The 20,381-nt window shown below is 41.1% G+C and overlaps 1 protein-coding gene across 2 annotated transcripts in view; it reads right to left on the bottom strand.

The window, feature by feature from the left end:
* LOC126457740 (uncharacterized) overlaps positions 1-19,186 on the bottom strand; it is a 215,849-nt gene extending 196,663 nt beyond the window's left edge. The window contains exon 1 of one of the 2 annotated variants that reach the window (XM_050094285.1): positions 19,091-19,176. The gene's annotated coding sequence lies outside the window, so the exon portion shown is untranslated. Of the gene's footprint in view, positions 1-19,090 lie in introns of both variants that reach the window. The other variant, XM_050094286.1, reaches the window with a different exon arrangement.
* Positions 19,187-20,381: the final 1,195 nt, after the last annotated feature.

The following is a 20,381-nucleotide window of genomic DNA, read 5'->3' on the forward strand; positions in this document are numbered from 1 at the left end:
TTTATATATAAATCAATTGTCTTTTTCTTTTTAGAGTCCATACGCAAAAATTCACAACTACTATCGCTGCGGGGATTGCGCGCTAAAGAGTTTGTTGCTGTCCAGCTGCGCTTTACTGCACTTCAAGTACTTTTTGAATCAAATTTACATTTAGAGTATTTACATACATTACTGAGCTTCTCAGAATAAAATGAGACACAAATTAGTTTAAAAAAAGGGGGCAGTGAGGCTCACGTAATTTTACAGTCTAAATTGCACACAGATTCACCTTGAAATTCTGACTATATATGGAGCAAATGTAATGAGATCTTCAGCCGTAGTGAAAATATGCCAACAATTTGACGAATACCGCACAGTCGTGAGTGATGTTGATCAGGACGTCCAGATAATGCACAGTTCGACTTCCGTCTTTCCGGCAAGCTGAAAGAGCGCCTTGGGGAAAGAAATTTTTCAACGATGAGGGCGTTCGTTCACACAGCGCTTCTGGAATGGCTCTGCGACCAAGGAGCAGATTTCTGTCGACGAGAAACTAAACGATTAGCAGAAAGTTCTCAAACTGTTGTTTAGAGAGACTGGGTGATTATGTTTAAAACTAGTGTTATTTACCTGTGTCTCTCGGAAGCGTAGTACAGCATTAAATACAAGTTACTTGACCTGCCAAAATAATGTAAAATTTACTTTTTGTAACATCCTCTTGTTTTATTTCTACTATTGCCGTATTTCCAACGCCGTGTTGGGAGTGTTGTAGACGATGAGTGAGAGAGAGAAAGAAGGAAAAGGATGAAATCAAGCTCGGGCACGTGATCTACCTCTTGCGAAAACCGCAGAAAGGCTTGATACTGATTTCTCCCAGACAAGACAGACAAAACGATACAGACATAGAGCTGCGAGGGCAAGAAGGAAAGTGTTAAATGAAATGGGAGAAGCAGTCTGACGTAAGGGAAGACGAAGGAAAGAAAAATAAGGAGGGAGTATATATGTGAGAATATCTTGCACTGTTGGATTGTGAGAAACGTCGCTCGTGCTTCTTCTTAAATGCCGCTTGAGACTGGATCAAAGGTATATTGCGAGGAATTGGTAGCCACACGTGGATAGAAGCCCAGATCACGTAAGAAACGTGATCTGGGATAGAAGTCACAGGTCTTCGCCTTCTGTTTTTGTATTGTTGTGTCTGTCTTGTTCATGCCCATTGTTGCTCTACTCAACAACTCCATACAAGAGCGTACCCAGGTCTGAGCTCTGTGCAGCGCAATGATTCCCAATATGGGGGTTATCACCCCCTGAAGGGTAAAATGAAATTTTGTGAGGAGTAAAAACGTCAGAGTTCAGTTGTGTTTCGGTCACGAAACTAAGTTATTTTTAAAAGGAAATTACTATTATCACCATTTCGTAAGAGCGTGATACAAATTACACGAACTACTGATAATTAAAGCTTTTTAAATACTAGTATTAACATGTGACACTACGTTGTGGAATTACAGCTTGCGAAACGAATGTGTCAAAACATTTATCTCATAGTCCACCCACTACATACATTACATTGTACGTTGTACCACGCGTTTATGGCAGTAAAACTGACACTATATGTCACATATGCTTAAACAACTCATGAAAATTCCTTCTCTGAATTCTAGGTAGTTCCCGCAATAGAACTGAAATGTATTTTATCATTCGTGTGGCAACAGTAAGTGACGTAACTGACAGCACAACGCAACATTAGCTGTAAGGCACAATCAAATCAAAACGAAACGGGCAGAGAAAGAATAAATGTGTACAGCTACAACCATTATGGTAGACAAACAGCCGTTGCATTTAATTATTTGCAAATATTTGATGTATGAAGCGAGTAAGTGAGCGGATTGTATGCTAAGAAACTGGATAGACAACTCAAAGTCACGTTGCTTGTCTGGAAGCATTCAAGTTATTTCAAAGTGTAAGGTACTAACGTCGTCAGACAAGCGAAATTTGGAGACATATCATTATGGCTGGCTGTAGTAGAGGGACGTTATCATTTCTCTAGTCTCTTTTGACTAAAAGTCTTCTAGAAGCAAAAGTTTCACTGAATTTCCTATGGGCGTAGAGGAAGGAGGAGGTTTATCTGGATGTTAAAGTAGTGGTTTGTTCCCAATTAGGCCTTTGGTTTATGATTCTACAGAGTTTTTCAACGTGGTAATAGGGTGTCATCCGAGAGAAACGAAGTAAATCCGCACGGAAATGAAAGAGGAATCCTGTTTCTTCCCCGAGCTGTCCAATTCCACCTGCCTAATTTTGCTGGGCGAATTACTCACTGGCCTCGTAAACAGAACGCGTTGCCTCCTCAGTGGCTCAGCCCCACCTACTCAGTCCCTCCTGGATGACGAGAAAAGTTTTGATGGTCTTCCAGTCCAAATTAGGCGTTCATTCGCAGGCTCCACGTTCTCGTAACGCGTTTGTTTCCTGCGGACACCACACAGACAGCTACATAAACTAAAAATGGAAGAAAATGAGATTACAGTCCATGGCGTAGGTTTATGGAGTGGAATGGGAAAGGCCGTAAGGTAAGTAAGACATGAAGTATCCAATACAAACCTCTTTCTGTAAGAGGTGGCTCTCAGTAACTCTATATTTGCTAATCATTTTAATGTAATCAGAATCAGAAGAGATTATGTTTGTATACAAATTATACATAAACACTTGTTGGGGTCTCTAGACCGTCCCTCGCGAGCTATAGCTCTCCCAGAATACGATAGCTGGTGCGCAGTGAGCTGTTTTCGTCCATAGTGCTGGGCGAGTTCATTTGCTTGTTCGGAAGGGGAGGCCGATAAGTATTTCCCACCTTTAGGCCGGTCAGCGATGGCAGAACCAAGGCGTACACCCAGCAGTCTTTCTCAAACGACTTTATTCCGTTAAAAATTTCACTTTTGATTTACTTATATCTTTATGTGTATGGTTCATGATGATGTTCCTATCATTTCGTTAACGGTCATAGTTATTGTGACATTTACGTGAAAGTAAAACATCGCGCGATATTCGGAAAACTGTGCAATGGGAAGTAGAGGTCGATATGATTTTGCGTTTGGTGCATATTACATAATATGTTGTTCTGTATGAAATTTAGATAACATATTGAATTTCCACCAATCACCAGAAAACTTATCTGATGTAACAGTCTTATTTGTGATCGCGCCGCGCCAACGATAAGACCAGAGTGAAATATTCACAACACTGCTCATATTCAGATATTCAGATATCCAAATGAGATTTTGGAAAATGATAGCACGCAAAGAGGAGAGTATTTTACCAGATTGTTATTTTGTAAAACTTCCTTATCTACCGTCTTATTCCAGTAACTACAGACTCTTTCGACGACAGAATGTGATTTTGAAGGGCCACTGATAGCTGGTGAAACGAGAAATGCTATGGATTTTGGAACAATATATGTGAAGATATTGCAGTTCTTTTGTACAGAGGCCATGCCTTTTCATAAGCCACTGACTTTACTTTTCCTACGTTCCTCAACAAACTTAATAAACCACTATTTCAGAAATCTCCTGCAATTGTGTCTTCACATGTTAGTGAGGAGAGACTGTGTAAACTCCGCTGTGTTTTAGCAAAAGAAGAAAATTTTTACTTGGCTGCAAGAGAAATGTGTAGGTTTTGTTCAAAATGCACCACTCATGACGCTTCTGTGAAAGTTACAAATGGTTAACGAGCCAGACGAAAATTAGTCGCTGCATTTACGGTAGAATTCTCCCTACATACGAACGAAAGAAGAAGTGACAGTAGATCAATTTGGATGGTCACCATGCAAGTGTGGGCTTGGAAGAGCCCCGCTTAATACGAGGGTGGTTTGAAAAGTTCTCGAAATCACCATGAGAGGTCAGCGCTAATGCAGCGAGTTGTTCACATGATATTAATTGGACCGTTGCCTGTAAACACATACCACAGTGAACAGTCAGTGCTCTTGGAAGAGAGCTGTGGCGGTGACGTTGCTCTGTTGTTGTTCCCGCGTAGTGATTTGTGAAGATGGGAAAAAATCGAGATTCGAGCAGTGATTAAGTAGAATGAGATATTCTGCCAGAAAGTTTCAGTGATTAAGTACTTCGTAAAGAAAGGTATGAAAGCAATGGACATTCATGCCGATTTCCAGAATACACTGGGGGACTCTGCTCCTTCGTATTCAACTGTTGCTAAGTGGACAAATGAATTTAAATTTGGTCGGGAGAGCTTAGATGATGATCCGCGCCGTGGTCGGCCATGATGTGTCACTACTTCAGGAAACATTTCAAAAATGCACAAAATGGTCATTGAAAGTGCGTGAAATTGCTCACGCTTGTCAGAAGTCATCTGAAAGGGTATATCACATTTTAACTGAAGAAATAGAAATGAAAAAATTATCTGCAAGATGAGTGCCGCCACATGACAATGCGCGCCCGCGTACATGTGCCGTCGCTATGGCGAAATTACACGAACTAAGGTATGAATTGTTGCACACCCGCCTTATTCACCTAATACGGCTCCGTCAGACTTCCATCCCTTCCCAAAGCTGAAATTTTTTATTGGTGGACGAAGATTCACTTAAAACGAAGAACTGATAGCTGGAATTGACAACTGCTTTGCATGCCTGGAGGAAACTCATTTTTGAGATGGGATCAAGGCAGCCGGCCGCGGTGGCCATGCGGTTCTAGGCGCTGTAGTCCGGAACCGCGCGACTGCTACGGTCGCAGGTTCGAATCCTGCCTCGGGCATGGATGTTTGTGATGTTCTTAGGTTACCAGAATGAGATTTTCACTCTGCAGCGGAGTGTGCGCTGATATGAAACTTCCTGGCAGATTAAAACAGTGTGCCCGACCGAGACTCGAACTCGGGACCTCATTCTGGAAACATCCCCCAGGCTGTGGCTAAGCCATGTCTCCGCTATATCCTTTCTTTCGGGAGTGCTAGTTCTGCAAGGTTCGCAGGAGAGCTTCTGTAAAGTTTGGAAGGTAGGAGACGAGATACTGGCAGAAGTAAAGCTGTGAGTACCGGGCGTGAGTCGTGCTTCGGTAGCTCAGATGGTAGAGCACTTGCCCGCGAAAGGCAAAGGTCCCGAGTTCGAGTCTCGGTCGGCGCACAGTTTTAATCTGCCACGAAGTTTCGTCCTTAGGTTAGTTAGGTTTAAGTAGTTCTAAGTTCTAGGGGACTGATGACCTCAGATGTTAAGTCCCATAGTACTCAGAGCCATTTGAACCATTTTTTTGGATCAAGGCACTGGAACATCGTTGGACCAAATGCATTTATCTACAAGGAGCCTACACTGAAAAATAATAAAAAGTTTCACTGATTTAAGTACTTTTTTCTATTCCTTCCCGAGAACATTTTTCAGAAAAATGGAACGTTAGGTTTCAGTTGAGACGGCACTTACGCTGCAGCTCTCGGAGTTTTCCCTGCAGCGCTCTGACCGACGCTCCACTGCTGCCGCTCTGCCCACGCTTCTCCAGCCGACTGCGCATCTAACGGCCACGGCATTTTGCGCGCGCACGGTATCTGTTTTCTTCGTATTGGACAAAACGTGTTCGCAGGAATGTGTCAATTTTTACGATCCTAAGTTTGATGAAGTTAGTAATCAGCGAACAGAGGAACAAGTCAGTGGTATACATCAAGAAGTAGACGTAAAAGACGACAATTTTGTAATAGCTACTGATCACAAGCCTGCTGACGAACGAGAGTATAATTCAGAAGAAGAAATTCAGGACAATGGTGTTGGGCACCTTCTTATATCTCCATTAAAACACTTAAAATGTTAGTTAACATCGAAGTTATTCTGAGTGGTAGTAAAGGAAAATGTAGGTCCCAGCAGTGAACGTCAGTTTTGCAGACTTTCTTTTTGTTCTACCTGGGACAGTTTCTATTTTCAAGTTCAAATACTGTAATTTAGTTTTAAGTGAAAATTTATCTCCCACAGAGATAAAATAAATTTTCACAATGTAAACTTCGGTTCTCTAACAATTTGTCAGTCTCTTTATATGTACCGTTTAAAACACCTACAAAAATATTTGATTTTGTGTGATAAAAAGTAAAATACTGCAGGATTTATTTGGTGTAATAAAATGAACATGGAGTATTTAAACAACACTGAAATTATTACAAAATAAATGTTACATATCTTAAATGAATAATTTCGAAAGCTTTGTCCCCTAAATCTCAGTTTAAACATTGGAGTGCCAGTTAAAAATGATTGGGAGGAACAGAAGAGAGAGATGAGAATTCTCGATAATTATGCAGTCACATAGGCGGGCGACAGGTACGGCAAATTTTCTGTGAAACGATACTACAATAACGTGCAGAAAAAATTTAAAGATTTAGTTGACAATGAAAGAGTGAAAAATTTCAACGATCGACAGACAGCACTCATTTTCCTGTACATCAAGAAGCACTTAGCGTTAAATTTGCTGGTATGCAGCGTGTGAAGAAATTGGTGGTGTCAACAGCAAAATTTCTGAAGTCGCATACGTTATTCCAATGTCAGTTTTTCGACGATTTTCGACGAAACTGAACGAAGAGTATGGAGACTTTATACATTACTTCAGAGTACGTTGGTTAAGTCAAGGGGCATGCCAGGAACGATTTTCGATTTAAAACTCGCTACCGTTGAATTTATGAAAGAAAAAAAGAGTGCAGGAACGAAACCTAGAACATCCAGAATGGTCCGTAGATCTTGTATTTTAAGTGGACTTGTCTGTACACAGCCCACAACATGACACTGCAACGTGAGAAACAACTTCTTTCTGACTTGATGGGGATGCATTTAAGAAGAAACTCGAGTTACAGATGGGACACATTCTGACAAACACGGTCCAGTTCCCTAATCTTACTGCCGTTAAAGAAAACGAGAGATTTGATGAGTTACTCCTAGTGGCCTTTAAATAATTATAAGGATAGTTCCCTAAATGTTTTCAGGACACTGGCAGTCTTATAACTGTTTTCGTGTTGTTTTCAGGACCGTCTGCCATTTTAGTTGAAAGTGCCCCCGTGCATGTGCAGATGAAACTGATTAACCTGTAAGGTAATTTCCATTTCGATGACAAATCCTTTTGCGTTACAGCTGTCCAGGACGTCTTTCTTCAGGTAGAATTTCGACGTCTCCATAACAAGGTTGCAAAAGTGCTACAATATTTTGATTGGCGGACCTTGTTCGATTATGAAACTAAACAAATCACGATTATTTGGCAACCTGAGGGCGAAAATCTGAATACTGAAAATTTGTTTTGTTTGTTATCTGTGTTGTCGAGATATGAGGAATATGAAACAAAAACATAAGCGTTGGGCCTGCACAGCCCTTTGACTGCCCCTTATACATCACAAACTGAAAATAAATTATACAGGCAGCAGAATTTGCACCAACCAGAAAGCCGTTGATATAATGTATCGCGTCCAGCTTACTCTTGTAAATCATAAGTGCCAACTAGCTGATATGCGGCCAGAGAACGATTAGTAAAACAGCTTCGCCTAATGAAGCTAACATACACTAGATGGCGTGAAATAAACATTAAACGTATGGCATATACTCGAGTGTTCTTATATTCAGTTGTAAAATATACACATGTATTTCTTGTAAATACGTGAACACATGTATTTTTTTCACGACAGTGGCATATGATATACGTTAGCGCCACCTGCGGTGCTGTTTTCTTTGTCATTCTATTGGCCCCGTTCGAGCCAGTTTACTCTTACGCTAAGTAATAGTAGGTTGGTGCGATACTTTGTGTCTACAGCGTTCTGGCTGGTGAAAATTGTATTGCCTGTACTATTCGTATTCAGTTTCTGATGTAGGTATGCTTCTCATTGTGTGCTTCTGCTTGTAAGTCCAGATCCTTTGGCAGTGGTGAAGGAAGAAATAATATAAGACAGTTCTTTAGACAAGAAAAGAGAGTTTCATTGTAAGTGGAGAACGTAACTGCCACGTTCTAGTAAGCTTTCATGCAATTATGTATCTAATGCTTCATTTTTTAAAACCTGCTTACTTACTATAATGTTAAAAAACGAAAAAAAAATAAATAACGGTAGTTACATAGGTCGTTGGAGGGATGGGGGGAAGGGGGGGGGAGGCTGCAGCCTTGGATGTTCTGCCACGTGAAGAGGAGTATCACCTTTGTACGGGTCTGCTACTGACACCACAATCCGAAATGCTAAATAGTGTCATAATTTCCTTGGACTCGTTTTTAAGTTCATCCCTAAATCGTTCTTCGGCTAAATCAACCAACTTCGATCTCTTCTAAAGTTATAGTAACACAGTAATTTTTCGTCAACCTTTTATGGAAACGCTGTGTATCTGCCTCTGGGAATTTCGCTAAAGAGGTGATTTCACGTACAATGATCAGTATTTTCACTCCTCTAACACTGTTGCCTGATTATTTCTACAATTCCTCAATCTCTTTTTTCCTGGCGGCGCATTACAAAATATTCTCGATAATTCTGCAGTGTATCTAGAGACTTTCACAGACAGCATTAGGGAACGATTGCCATGAACAGCGGAAAGGGATACAGCAGAAGAAGAATGGGTAGTTTTTAGATGAAATAGTGAAGGCAGCAGAGAATCAATCAGGTAAAAAGACGAGAACTAGTAGAACAGAGTAACGGAAGCGATACTGAATTTAATTGCTGAAAGGAGAAAATATAAAAATTCAGTTAATGAAACAGCTGAAAAGGAATACAAACCTCTCAAAAATGAGATCGACAGGAAGTGCAAAACGGCGAAGCAGGGATGGCTAGAGGACAAATATAAGGATGTAGAGGCATATAGCACTAGGGGTAAGATAAGACTCCCTACAGGAAAAGTAGAGAGACCTTTGGAGAAAAGAGGACCACCTGTATGAATATCATAAGCTCAGTTGGAAAACCAGTTCTAAGCAAAGAAGGGAAAGCAGAAAGGCGGAATGAGTATATAGATGTACTTGAGGACAATATTATGGAAATGGAAGAGGATGTAAATGAAGATGAAATGGGAGATATGATACTGCGTGAAGAGTTTGACACAATACTGAAAATTCTAACTCGAAACAAGGCCCCGGTAGTAGACAACATTCCATTGGAACTACTGATAGTCTTGGGAGAGCAGGTCATGATAAAACTCTACCACCCGGTGAGCACGATGTAAGAAATAGGCGAAATACCCTCTGACTTCAAGAAGATTATAATAATCCCAATCCCAAAGAAAGCAGGTGTTGACAGGTGTGAAAATTACCTAACTATCAGTTTAATAAGTCACGGCTGCAAAATACTAACGCGAATTCTTTACACATGAACGGAAAAACTGGTAGAAGCCGACCTCGGGGAAGATCAGTTTGGATCCGCAGAAATTTTGGAACAAGCGAGGCAATACTGACCCTACGACTTATCTTAGAAGATAAGTAAAGAAAAGGCAAACCTACGTTCATAGCACCTATAGACTTTGAGAAATGTTTTGACAATGCTGACTGAAATACTCTCTTTCGAATTCTGAAGGTGGCAGGGGTGAAATACAGGGAGAAAGGCTATTTACAATTTGTACAGAAACCAGATGGCTGTTATACGAGTCAGGGGGCATGAAAGGGTAGCAGTCGTTGGGAAGGGAGTGACAGGGTTTTAGCGTATCCTCGATGTTATTCAATCTGTATGTTGAGGATGCACTAAAGGAAACGAAAGAAAAATTTAGAGTACGAATTAAAATCCATGGAGAAGAAATAAAAACTTTGAGGTTCGCCGATGACGTTATAATTCTGTCAGAGACAGCAAAAGACCTGGGAGAGCAGTTGAACGGAATGGACAGTGTCTTGAAAGGAGCATATAAGATGAACATCAACAAAAGCAAAACGAGGATAATTGAATGTAGTCGAATTAAATCAGGTTATGCTGAGGGAATTAGATTAGGAAATGAGACAATTAAAGTAGTAGATGAGTTTTGCTGTTTCGAGAGGAAAATAACTTATGGTAGTCGAAGTAGAGAGGATATAAAACGTAGACTGGCAAAGGCAAGGAAAGCGATTCTGAAGAAGAGAAATTTATTAACAGGGAGTATAGATTTAAGTGTCTGGAAGTCTTTTCTGAAAGTATTTGTATGGATTGTAGCCATGTATGGAAGTGAAACGTGGGCGATAAATAGTTTAGACACGATGAGAATAGAAGCTTTCGGAATGTGGTGCTACAGAAGAATGCTGAAGATTCGATGGGTTGATCATGTAACTACTGAGGAGGTACTGAACAGAATTGGGGAGAAGAGGAATTTGTGGCACAACGTGTCTAGAAGGAGGGATCGGTTAGTAGGACACGTTCTGAGGCATCAAGGGTTCACTAATTTGGTATTGGAGGGAAGCGTGTAGGGTAAAAATCGTAGAGATGAATTCACTAAGCAGATTCACAAATATGTAGGTTGCAGTAGTTACTCAGAGATGAAGAAGCTTGCACAGGATATAGTAGCATGGAGAGCTGCATCAAACCAGTCTCAGAACTGATGACCACAACAACAACAGCAACATTTCTCACCCAGTCTTTAGTTTTCTCCTCTGTTCCTGTCACTTGTCACTATTGTTTCGTTATATTTGTGATAAGAATTAACATGCCAGAACAAAGTGAAATTCTCTGCCTACACGAGTTTGTGTCTAGGTAGAAAGTGCACTTACATTATCTGATCCAAAGTATCCGAACATCCCATCGTAATGCGAAACTTACTACCACATGTCACGAAAGGCGGGACCTGCCTGTAGAAGAGGAGGCGGGAGGTTTTGTGTTGTCAGTAGAGAAGCAATAACAACAGATTAGGCCGCTCTGAAGTGTTCAGTGGCTTCGAACGTGGACTAGTCACAAGAGTAACAAGTATACAGGTTGTTACAAACAGGTACGGCCAAACTTTCAGGAAACAATCCTCACACACAAATAAAGAAAAGATGTTATTTGGACATGTGTCCGGAAACGCTTAATTTCCATGTTAGAGCTCATTTTAGTTTCGTCAGTATGTACTGTACTTCCCCGATTCACCGCCATGATTTCATAAGGGATACTCTACCTGTGGTGCTAGAACATGTGCCTTTACAAGTACGAAACAACATGTGGTTCATGCACGATGGAGCTCCTGCACATTTCAGTCGAAGTGTTCGTACGCTTCTCAACAACAGATTCGGTGACAGATGGATTGGTAGAGGCGGACCAATTCCATGGCCTCCACGCTCTCCTGACCTCAACCCTCTTGACTTTCATTTATGGGGGCATTTGAAAGCTCTTGTCTACGCAACCACGGTACCAAATGTAGAGACTCTTCGTGCTCGTATTGTGGACGGCTGTGATACAACACGCCATTCTCCAGGGCTGCATCAGCGCATCAGGGATTCCTTGTGACGGAGGGTCGATGCATGTATGCTCGCTAACGGAGGACATATTGAACATTTCCTGTAACAAAGTGAAGTCACGCTGGTACGTTCTGTTGCTGTGTGTTTTCATTCCATGATTAATGTGATTTGAAGATAAGTAATAAAATGAGCTCTAACATGGAAAGTAAGCGTTTCTGGACACATGTCCACATAACATATTTTCTTTCTTTGTGTGTGAGGAATGTTTCCTGAAGGTTTGACCGTATCTTTTTGTAACACCCTGTATAAGGAACATTTGAACCATTCATAAAGCTGGCCAAGTGGACTGTTGGTGATAAGATTGTGAAGTAGAAAGGCGAAGGACCATTCATTGCCAAACTAAGACGAAGCAGACTTCATTTAATGGGGAGCAGGGACCGTCAAGCACTGCAGACCGCATGAACCAAGCGGAAGGAATCGCTTCTGAGTTCCAAAGCGCTAAGAGCAGTCCAGCTAGCACAATGACTGTGCGTAGGAAATGGAAAAGATTAGGGTGCAGCGGTCGAGCTGCCATCATCAGAAATCGAATAGTTTGAACTTGCGAAACAACGGTCAGTGTAAATATTAAAATCTATACCTTGCCTTGCTTTGCAAGTCCAAACTTCTTGGTATCTAATGATGGCAGATGCCGAAACGTCGTAATAAAGAAATACAATTTATTTTGCGATCTAGGCGGTTTTGTTCCTAAGATATTCATGATTATCGCGGACTCATACCGGAAAGTCCTTTCCTTTAATGTAAGTTTACACACGTGCGGGCCACCGAGCGAGGTGGCGCAGTGGTTAGACACTGGACTCGCATTCGGGAGGACGACGGTTCAATCCCGCGTCCGGCCATCCTGATTTAGGTTTTCCGTGATTTCCCTAAAACACTCCAGGCAAATGCCGGGATGGTTCCTTTGAAAGGGCACGGCCGACTTCCTTCCCTAATCCGATGAGACCGATGACCACGCTGTCTAGTCTCCTTCCTCAAACCAACCAACCAACATGCGTGCGGTTAGTGATTTCACTCATCTTTTGAACGACTGTAGTACATTCTCAAGTGCAGCAAATGCTGCTCAAGTGCCACGCGCTTCTCAAGCGTTTTCGAGAAACCGAGGTTCCGTGTTTCACGTGTGTGTTGTAAACCATGCGTGAGCACTAGCCATCTAGCAGCGGCCTTAGGGCAGAGTAGAAGCGTGCTCGTGTTTCACTCGAGGCTCGTCTGCTTCTTTTTTCATCAATTTCCCACCAAACACTGGCTATTACGAATACTTAATGTTCCTATGGAAAGTAATAATCAACAATAACAATAATAACAATCTACATCTACATATACATACATAATCCGCAAGCCACCGTATGATACATGGCGCAGGGTACTTTGTATCAAGACCAGCCATTTCCTTTCCTGTTCCAGTTGCAAATGGAGCGAGGAAAAAAAGCCCGTCTATACGCCTCCAAACGAGCCCTACTTTCTGTTGTCTTATCTTCGTGGTCCGTAAGTGAAACGTACGTTGGCGTCAGGAGACTCGTTCTGCAGTCAGCCTCAAATACCGGTTCTCAATAAATTTCTACCATTCGCTGAAAGGACATGCTCTTCCCTCCAGGAATTCTCCTTTTAGACCATGCATGCTGATCGGACCTACCGGTAACAAATCTAGCAGCACGCCTTTGAACTGCTTCGATGTCTTCCTTAAATCCGACCTGGTGGGGATCCCAGAGACCCAAGCAGTAGTCAAGAATGTATCACACTAATGTTCTACACGCTATTCCTTTATAGATGAGTTGTACGTTCCTAAAATTCTCGCAGTAAACCGAAGTTGGCAAATTTGCCTACAATCCTTGCATATTTGTTCCATTTCATATCGCTTTGCAACGTTCTGTTATGCCTATGTTTTTAGTCGATGTGACTGTGTCAAGGATCATAGTACTAATGCTGCATTCGAACATTACAGGATTGCTTTTCCTCCTCATCTGCATTAACTTACATTTTGCTACATTAAGAGCAAGCTGTCACTCAATACGACAACTACAAATTTTGTCTAAGTCACCTTGTATCCTCCTACAGTCACTCGTCGACGACACGTCCCGTACACCACAGCATCATCAGCAGTGAGCCATAGATTGCTGCCCACCTTGTCCGTATGATGATTTATATGTACATAGAACAAGGCTGCTCCTATCACACTTACCTGGGGCACTCCTGACTACTCTCTCTCTCCAATGTTGAGGCAACGAACTTAACAAGTCTTCAAGCCACTCACATATCTCGGAAACTAATATGTACGTTCCGATCTTTGTTAACAATCTGGAGTGGGCCATCGCGTCAGACGACGCTTTCCAGGAATCTAGGAATATGGAATCTGCCTGTTGCAATGCATCGATGCTTCGCCGTATGCCATGCGAAAAAAGGGCAAGCTGAGATTTGCAGAGCGATAATTTCGAAACTCTTGCTGATTTATGCAAAGTTGCTCTTCTGTTTCAGGGGAAATATACTATATTCGAAGTCAGAATATGTTTAAGAAATCTGCAGCAGACCGATGTGCAGGATACAGCAGACCGATGTGCAGGATACTGGTCTGCAATTATGTGGGTCGCTTATTTTACCCTTCTTGTACACGGGAGTCATGTGCGCTCTTTTCCAGTCGCTTGGGACTTTGCGCTGGGGAAGAAACAGTAATAACTGTGGTACATACATGGCGTGTTACACTCGAACTATAATACGGCATCGTGATGAAATCATCACTTAATTAACGGAGCAGTGAATAACATATTTTATTAACTGTTGTTACCACTTTTGATATAATTCTATGGCAGTCTCTATCAGGCAATAACTTGTCGTCTGTGGCACGTTTCACAGCTTACGAGTACGCAGTTAGCTGTCCTGCACAAAATGCCCCGTTTTATCATCGTATCTTTTCTACACATACGATGAACTATTAAAATGCCCATAAAACGTGTCTTCTTTCAGATTTAACACCAAAGTACCGGACATTTGCTACCACAGGCATTATCCAGTTTGTTTTGTTAAAACTAAGGTGTTTGTGTGGAGTCTTGCCTTGTATGGAAGTGAAACGTGAGCGATAAGGAGCTGAGGCAAGAAGTAAACATAAGTTCCGTAAATGTGGTGCTACAAAAGAAGGTTCAAGATTAGGTGTACTTACTTGTTTCAGTATACTCTGTATGTGAAACTTGTTTTATGTCGGAGTCTGCCCTTTGTTAAGCCTCTGTAACTTCGTACATGTTACTGCTTAAACTAACGTATACTCTGAATTGTCAAAATAAACCGTTGTATAACATTGTTGGTATGGCTGTATGGGCGCGTTCCGAAAGCCAATAAATTTAAAAAAAATAGATCGGTAGGTAGAGCGGAGAACTAATGAAATGGTTCAAATGGCTTTGAGCAATATGGAACTTGACTGCTGAGGTCATCAGTCCCCTAGAACTTAGAACTACTTACACCTAACAAACCAAAGGACATCACACACATCCAAGTTCGAGGCAGGATTCGGACCTGCGACCGTAGCGGTAGCGCGGTTCCAGACTGTAGCACCTAGAACCGCTCGGCCACTTCGGCCGGCAGCTAATGAAGAAATGCTGGATGAAATTTGGGAGAAAAGAAATTTATGAAAGGATTAAAAGAAGGGATCGGTTGAGAGGGCACATTCTGAGGCGCCGAAAAACTGTCAGCTTTGTAACGGAGGCAAATATAGGGGACAAAAGCTGTTGTGGGAAACCAAGACGTTGACTGCGGTAAGCAGATTCATATGAATGTATAAGGGGCAATCAAATAAAAACGAGACAAATGGCTAAAAGGAAGTAAACTGTTCATTATTTCAAAAGTAGGGGCCATAACTGCACTTTGTGCCACCCTGAGACATGACGGCCAATGCCTTCACGGAAAATGTTTGTGGTTGTGAGCGGGACCATCTCTGTACCCAGATTTGCCTTTCGTCCAAAGCAATCAACGATCACGAGTGTCTTTCTTCATGGCTGAAAAATATGGAAATCGGTTGGGGAGAGGTCGGGACTTTATCGAAATATGATAATTGGAAGATAAGTGAATTTAATTTACATCAGTGGCACGATATAGGTCTAGTTCATTCGACAAGAATTCGCGTGTATCGGGGTTAAATTCTGGTGCTGACATCCTCATTTACGTTCCCAAAGTTTGTAAGTTCTTTGGAGCTACGCCTACGACGTAACAGCTTGTCTTGTCTCACTGTCACTAAGGACCATGCCGTCAAAAGGAATAATAAATTTCCATTTTCATTAATGGTTACAGAAATATTTCTATGACACTTTGCCCCAAGCAATAACTCGTCGTCTGTGACACGTTTTCATAGGTTACACGTAACATAGCTAGCTGTCCTCTACAAAGTCTTTTCTTTCATCCGTCGTATCTTTTCTAGATATATGAAGAGCCACTAGACTACACATAAAACGAATTGCCTTAGAAAAAAGTCGTCTTCATAATACACCCAATGCCGCATTTTAAATACTTAACCTGGAAATACATGCAGTCTATCTGCCCCAGTGTTTCGAACAGGAAGTTCCGAAACTGATTTATATCTGTTTTTTGCTGCTGTGATATAGTTGTTTGGTTGGTTTGTGGGGGTTGAAGGGACCAGACTGCAAAGGCCATCTGTGGTCTAGTCCGAATACCAGTTTGGTGGAGCTCAACGAATTACTCTGTCCAATGTAAGCCACTTCATCTACGTATAGCTGTTGCTATCCATTAGGGGCAGTCAAATGAAAACGAGACAGATCGAAAAAGTAAGTAACCTGTTTATTTTTCCAAACGTAATCATCATAAATGTTAATACATTATCCCACTGTGAGAAAAGACGGTCAAAACCGTCATGGGAAAATGTTTGCGGTTGCCTAGGTCATGATAATACCCAAGCATGCACCTCTTTGTCTGAAGCAAATCGACGGTCACGAATTACTTTCTTGAGGGCTCAAAAATATGGAAATTGTATGGGGGAGATCGGGACTATATGCAGGATATGTAAGGACTTCCCAGTGAAACTTTTACAGCATAGTCGAATCAACCTTGGCAACATGTGGGCCATTACACGTCCTCCATACAGTCCCGATCATTCCACTAGCGATTTCTATGTTATTGAGCCCTCAAGAAAGACATTCGTGACCGTTGATTTGCTTCGGACGAAGAGGGGCACGTCCGGGAACAATCTCGGTTCCGTACGCAACCGTAAACATTTTTCCATGAAGGCATTGACCGTCTTGTCCCATAGTGGGACATATGTATTAACAATTATGGTGTTCACGTTTGAAGTAATAAACAGTTTACTTTTTCCATCCTTCCAACACTCAGGCATAGAGTAACTTGTTGAGCTCCACCAAATTAGTATTCGGACTAAACCACAACAACTACAAAGTTAAAAATCAGTATCAACTTATTTTGAAGACAATACGTTTTATTTGCAATCTAGTGGCTCATCGTATGTTTAGAGACGACGGATAAAGCAGTAGACTTTGCAGAGGACAGCTCGCTATGTTACATGTAAGGTATGGAAACGTGTCACAGACGACAAGTTACTGCTTGGTGGAAAGTGCCATAGAAATGTTTCTCGAACCACTAATGAAAATGTAATTAGAAACAGTGAGGCGATCAAAACAGTTAAGATATAGCCAAACCCCCCCCCCCTTCCCCCCTCTTAAAGGACTTACGGACCTATCCGTAGTACTCGAATTCGCGTCGACTGAACTAGCTCATCTCGAGTCACTGATGTAAATCGAATTGACATATCTTTCAATAATCCTATTTTTTTGCGTACTGTGTTCAGCTTGTAACATACCTATAATGACAGGTCTAATATACAGACATCTTTCGGGAAGAAGTTGCATCCGAGTTTTTTTGGGGGAAAATTAGCTGTAAGGACTAACTTAATGGTGAATCTGAAGCCATAGAAAACGAAGCGAGTTTTAATTTACCAAAACGAAAATTGTCCAGAGTGTAGTTGAACAGACCTCTCAAAAAATTTTTTACATTGCACCAATTTGTTAACACTACCAAGAAGTTTCCCTGACGCTAACGACTTCAGAAACTCGTAAGGGAGGAAACAAACATTTTGCAGCGTACTTGATATACTTAGCTCTATGCTTTTCGTTTACTGTAAAATATGCTCAAGATGCGACGGCTGGCTTACTGAATACGACCTCCCACTTTATTGCAGTACCTAGGGCAGTTTTGATAATCATGCATTCCCAAAAGACCCTTGGCGAGTCAGTTGAGGTTCCATTCTTCTAGCTGGCAATGAAAAATTTTAAATTACAGCTGATTACAAAGAAAAAGTAAATCATTTATAAAATGGCGAAAACAGATATAAAATGTATTTTTTTTTTTGAAATTTCTAAACAAAAATTTGGTTATAATGTAAAATATGCTTTTTAATGCTACATTTCCAAAAAATAAAAAAAAAACACTTGCATTTTAAATATGAAGTGTAAGAAGAGATTTTTCTTTTCTCCTTACAACTGTAAAAGGTATTTTAAGCACTGCACTGAGTCACAGTTTCTCTCCTTAAGCAGTATTCAACTTGTTGCTATAATCAGTTCAACAGACCAAACAAGTTCTTAGACAAACAATGTTCATAGATAATAATTTTTGAGCAACCAGTTACTGTGAAATAGACCACTGTCAGGTATTAAAAACTGACACTAATTACAAGAAATTGCATCCATTAATTATGGTACACATCGTTTTTAATTTTTTTCGTACCTGAAGATTGTCTGTCGTTTGGTCGAAACGTAATTTTAATAAAATGACACACAGCTATTGAACCAAATCATAGTTTTTCAAAATATTTCGAAGCAGTAGTCATCTTCGCCTTAAAATGGCGTGCAAGTAATAATTTCACAATTACTAGGTCTCTTGCATTTTACACCAAATATGAATAAAATATGTTAAGGTTTCTATCATCGTTTCGTTTAAATTTCGGTTCTCAACAGATTACGTGCAAAGTGAGGTTCACCATTCCCATCACCACTAAGTGTATGTCTGAAGTGCATTTTGCCCGAAAATACTGGGATGCATCTTTCTCCAGGTGGAGGGCTGGTACTGGGAAGTACTTATAGCGAACATTACAATAATGTGCAAGAAATTTTCAATAATATAGTCGTGACACAGCTGCGCAGTTGTAAGATCAAATAAGCAGGATGGATTAGTATTCACCTGTCCACAAATAAACACTTTATTGCAGTATCTGAAAACATATATACATTCACAAGACAGAAATTATTCTTTACTTTGCTACAATTTGTTTTTCAGTAATCACCATGTTGTTGATAACATCTAAATTGCCAGCCATGGAAGTAACCTGGTAAAATCCATTACTATCATAGTGTGTTAAATGCCAGTATTAGAACGCAGAGATCAATGGATCCAATGAAAGTGCCTCTCAGAAACGTACTTCCATCACAATGAATCCAATTTTTCACCGCGTCGCTGCCTTTGACAACATTGTTTTTGTCACTTAGGTTTTAAGTTATTTTTAACTAACATTTTTGCTATAGTAGTGACAACTAATTTTAAGCTGTACTATCAACATATCTGAAAGATTTTTGTCAAGTTTTTTAAAAACACTTATAGCGAAAACGTATAATGCAACATATGTTTCAAGAAGTTCTTTGTTATGAAAATACTGTCTCTGTATGCTTCTTGCAAAAAAACGCGGTAAAATACGTGGTGTTTCCGCTCAACTCCCTTAAAACAGCTTAGTGTACTTAGGGCGTGCCGCAACCTACCTCACAGTAGGGATGCAGACGCGCTCCTCTCTGCTCAGAATTGTTCGCGAGCTTCGGAATAGGTGTTTGGATGGATGCTTCTCGGCCCAGCTGCCGTCGGCAAGTGACGCTTCTCAGTCGCACACAGAGATTCAGATCGTCGTGATTCCTCACAGCGCTGCAAGAGGCGCTACTGTCGGAGTGCTGCCATCTGTAGCGCAGAAAAGGAACTTCTATGAAAGCAATAGTGGCGGGTTATCTGCTTTCTTTTCACCAGCGTCCCTCTGTGTAGAATAACAGATTGTTAGCAATAAAACCCTGATTCTTGAAAGAATGAAACTCCCATGTATGAAATAGCTTCAAACGGCTGGTTGTTTTACAAATGAGTTAATGCGCTAAGTATTTGACGGCTAGCATGCAAGTACAAAAGATTTAGAAAAGATCTGAAATCACGTATATAGTTTGTTGGAAGTAGGTAGCGCTCTCATTATGACACACTGGATTAATATTGTCTTGATAATATGTGCTCCATATTAAGAAAAAGCTAGTTGTTCGTGCATCTCCTCGTTTGCAACGTAAATATATCCCGAAGTACGCGTCGTACAATGACATCATGGGTGGTATTTGTGGATACCGTCCGCAAATGTGCCGAATGTTATTAGCGATAATGTTTTCTTTTCATCATTTTGTGGGGGGGGGGGGGAGGGTCGAGAAAAAGTTTCATAAAGGTTTGAAATTATGTTTAAAGTCTATTGCAAGTCGCTGCTCTCGTTATGAGACAATGGATGAATAAAGACCATCTAATTTGCGTTCCTTTTTAAGTAAAAGCTAGTTTTTCACGCATCGTACAAGGGAACCTCCTCATCGCACCCCCCCCCCCCCCCCCCCCAGATTTAGTTATAAGTTGGCACAATGGATAGGCCTTGAAAAACTGAACACACATCAATCGAGAAAACAGGAAGAAGTTGTATGGAACTATGAAAAAATAAACAAAATTTACAAACTGAGTAGTCCATGTGCAAGATAGGCAACATCAAGGGAGTGGAGGGGTCAGGAGCGCCTTGGCCCGGTGGTTAGCGTGAGAAACTACGGAATGAGAGGTCCTTGGTTCGAGACTTGTGAAAACTGTAATTTTTTATTTTCAGTCTGTGACAAACTCTTACGTTTTCATCGCTTTTTGGGAGTGATTACCACATCCACAAGAAAACCTAAATCGGGCAAGGTAGAAGAATCTTTTTACCCATTGGCTAAGTGTACAAGTTAGGTGGGTCGACAACATATTCCTGTCATGTGACGCACATGCTGTCACCAG

The sequence above is a fragment of the Schistocerca serialis genome, chromosome 2 (assembly GCF_023864345.2).
Source record: "Schistocerca serialis cubense isolate TAMUIC-IGC-003099 chromosome 2, iqSchSeri2.2, whole genome shotgun sequence".
NCBI lineage: Eukaryota > Metazoa > Arthropoda > Insecta > Orthoptera > Acrididae > Schistocerca > Schistocerca serialis.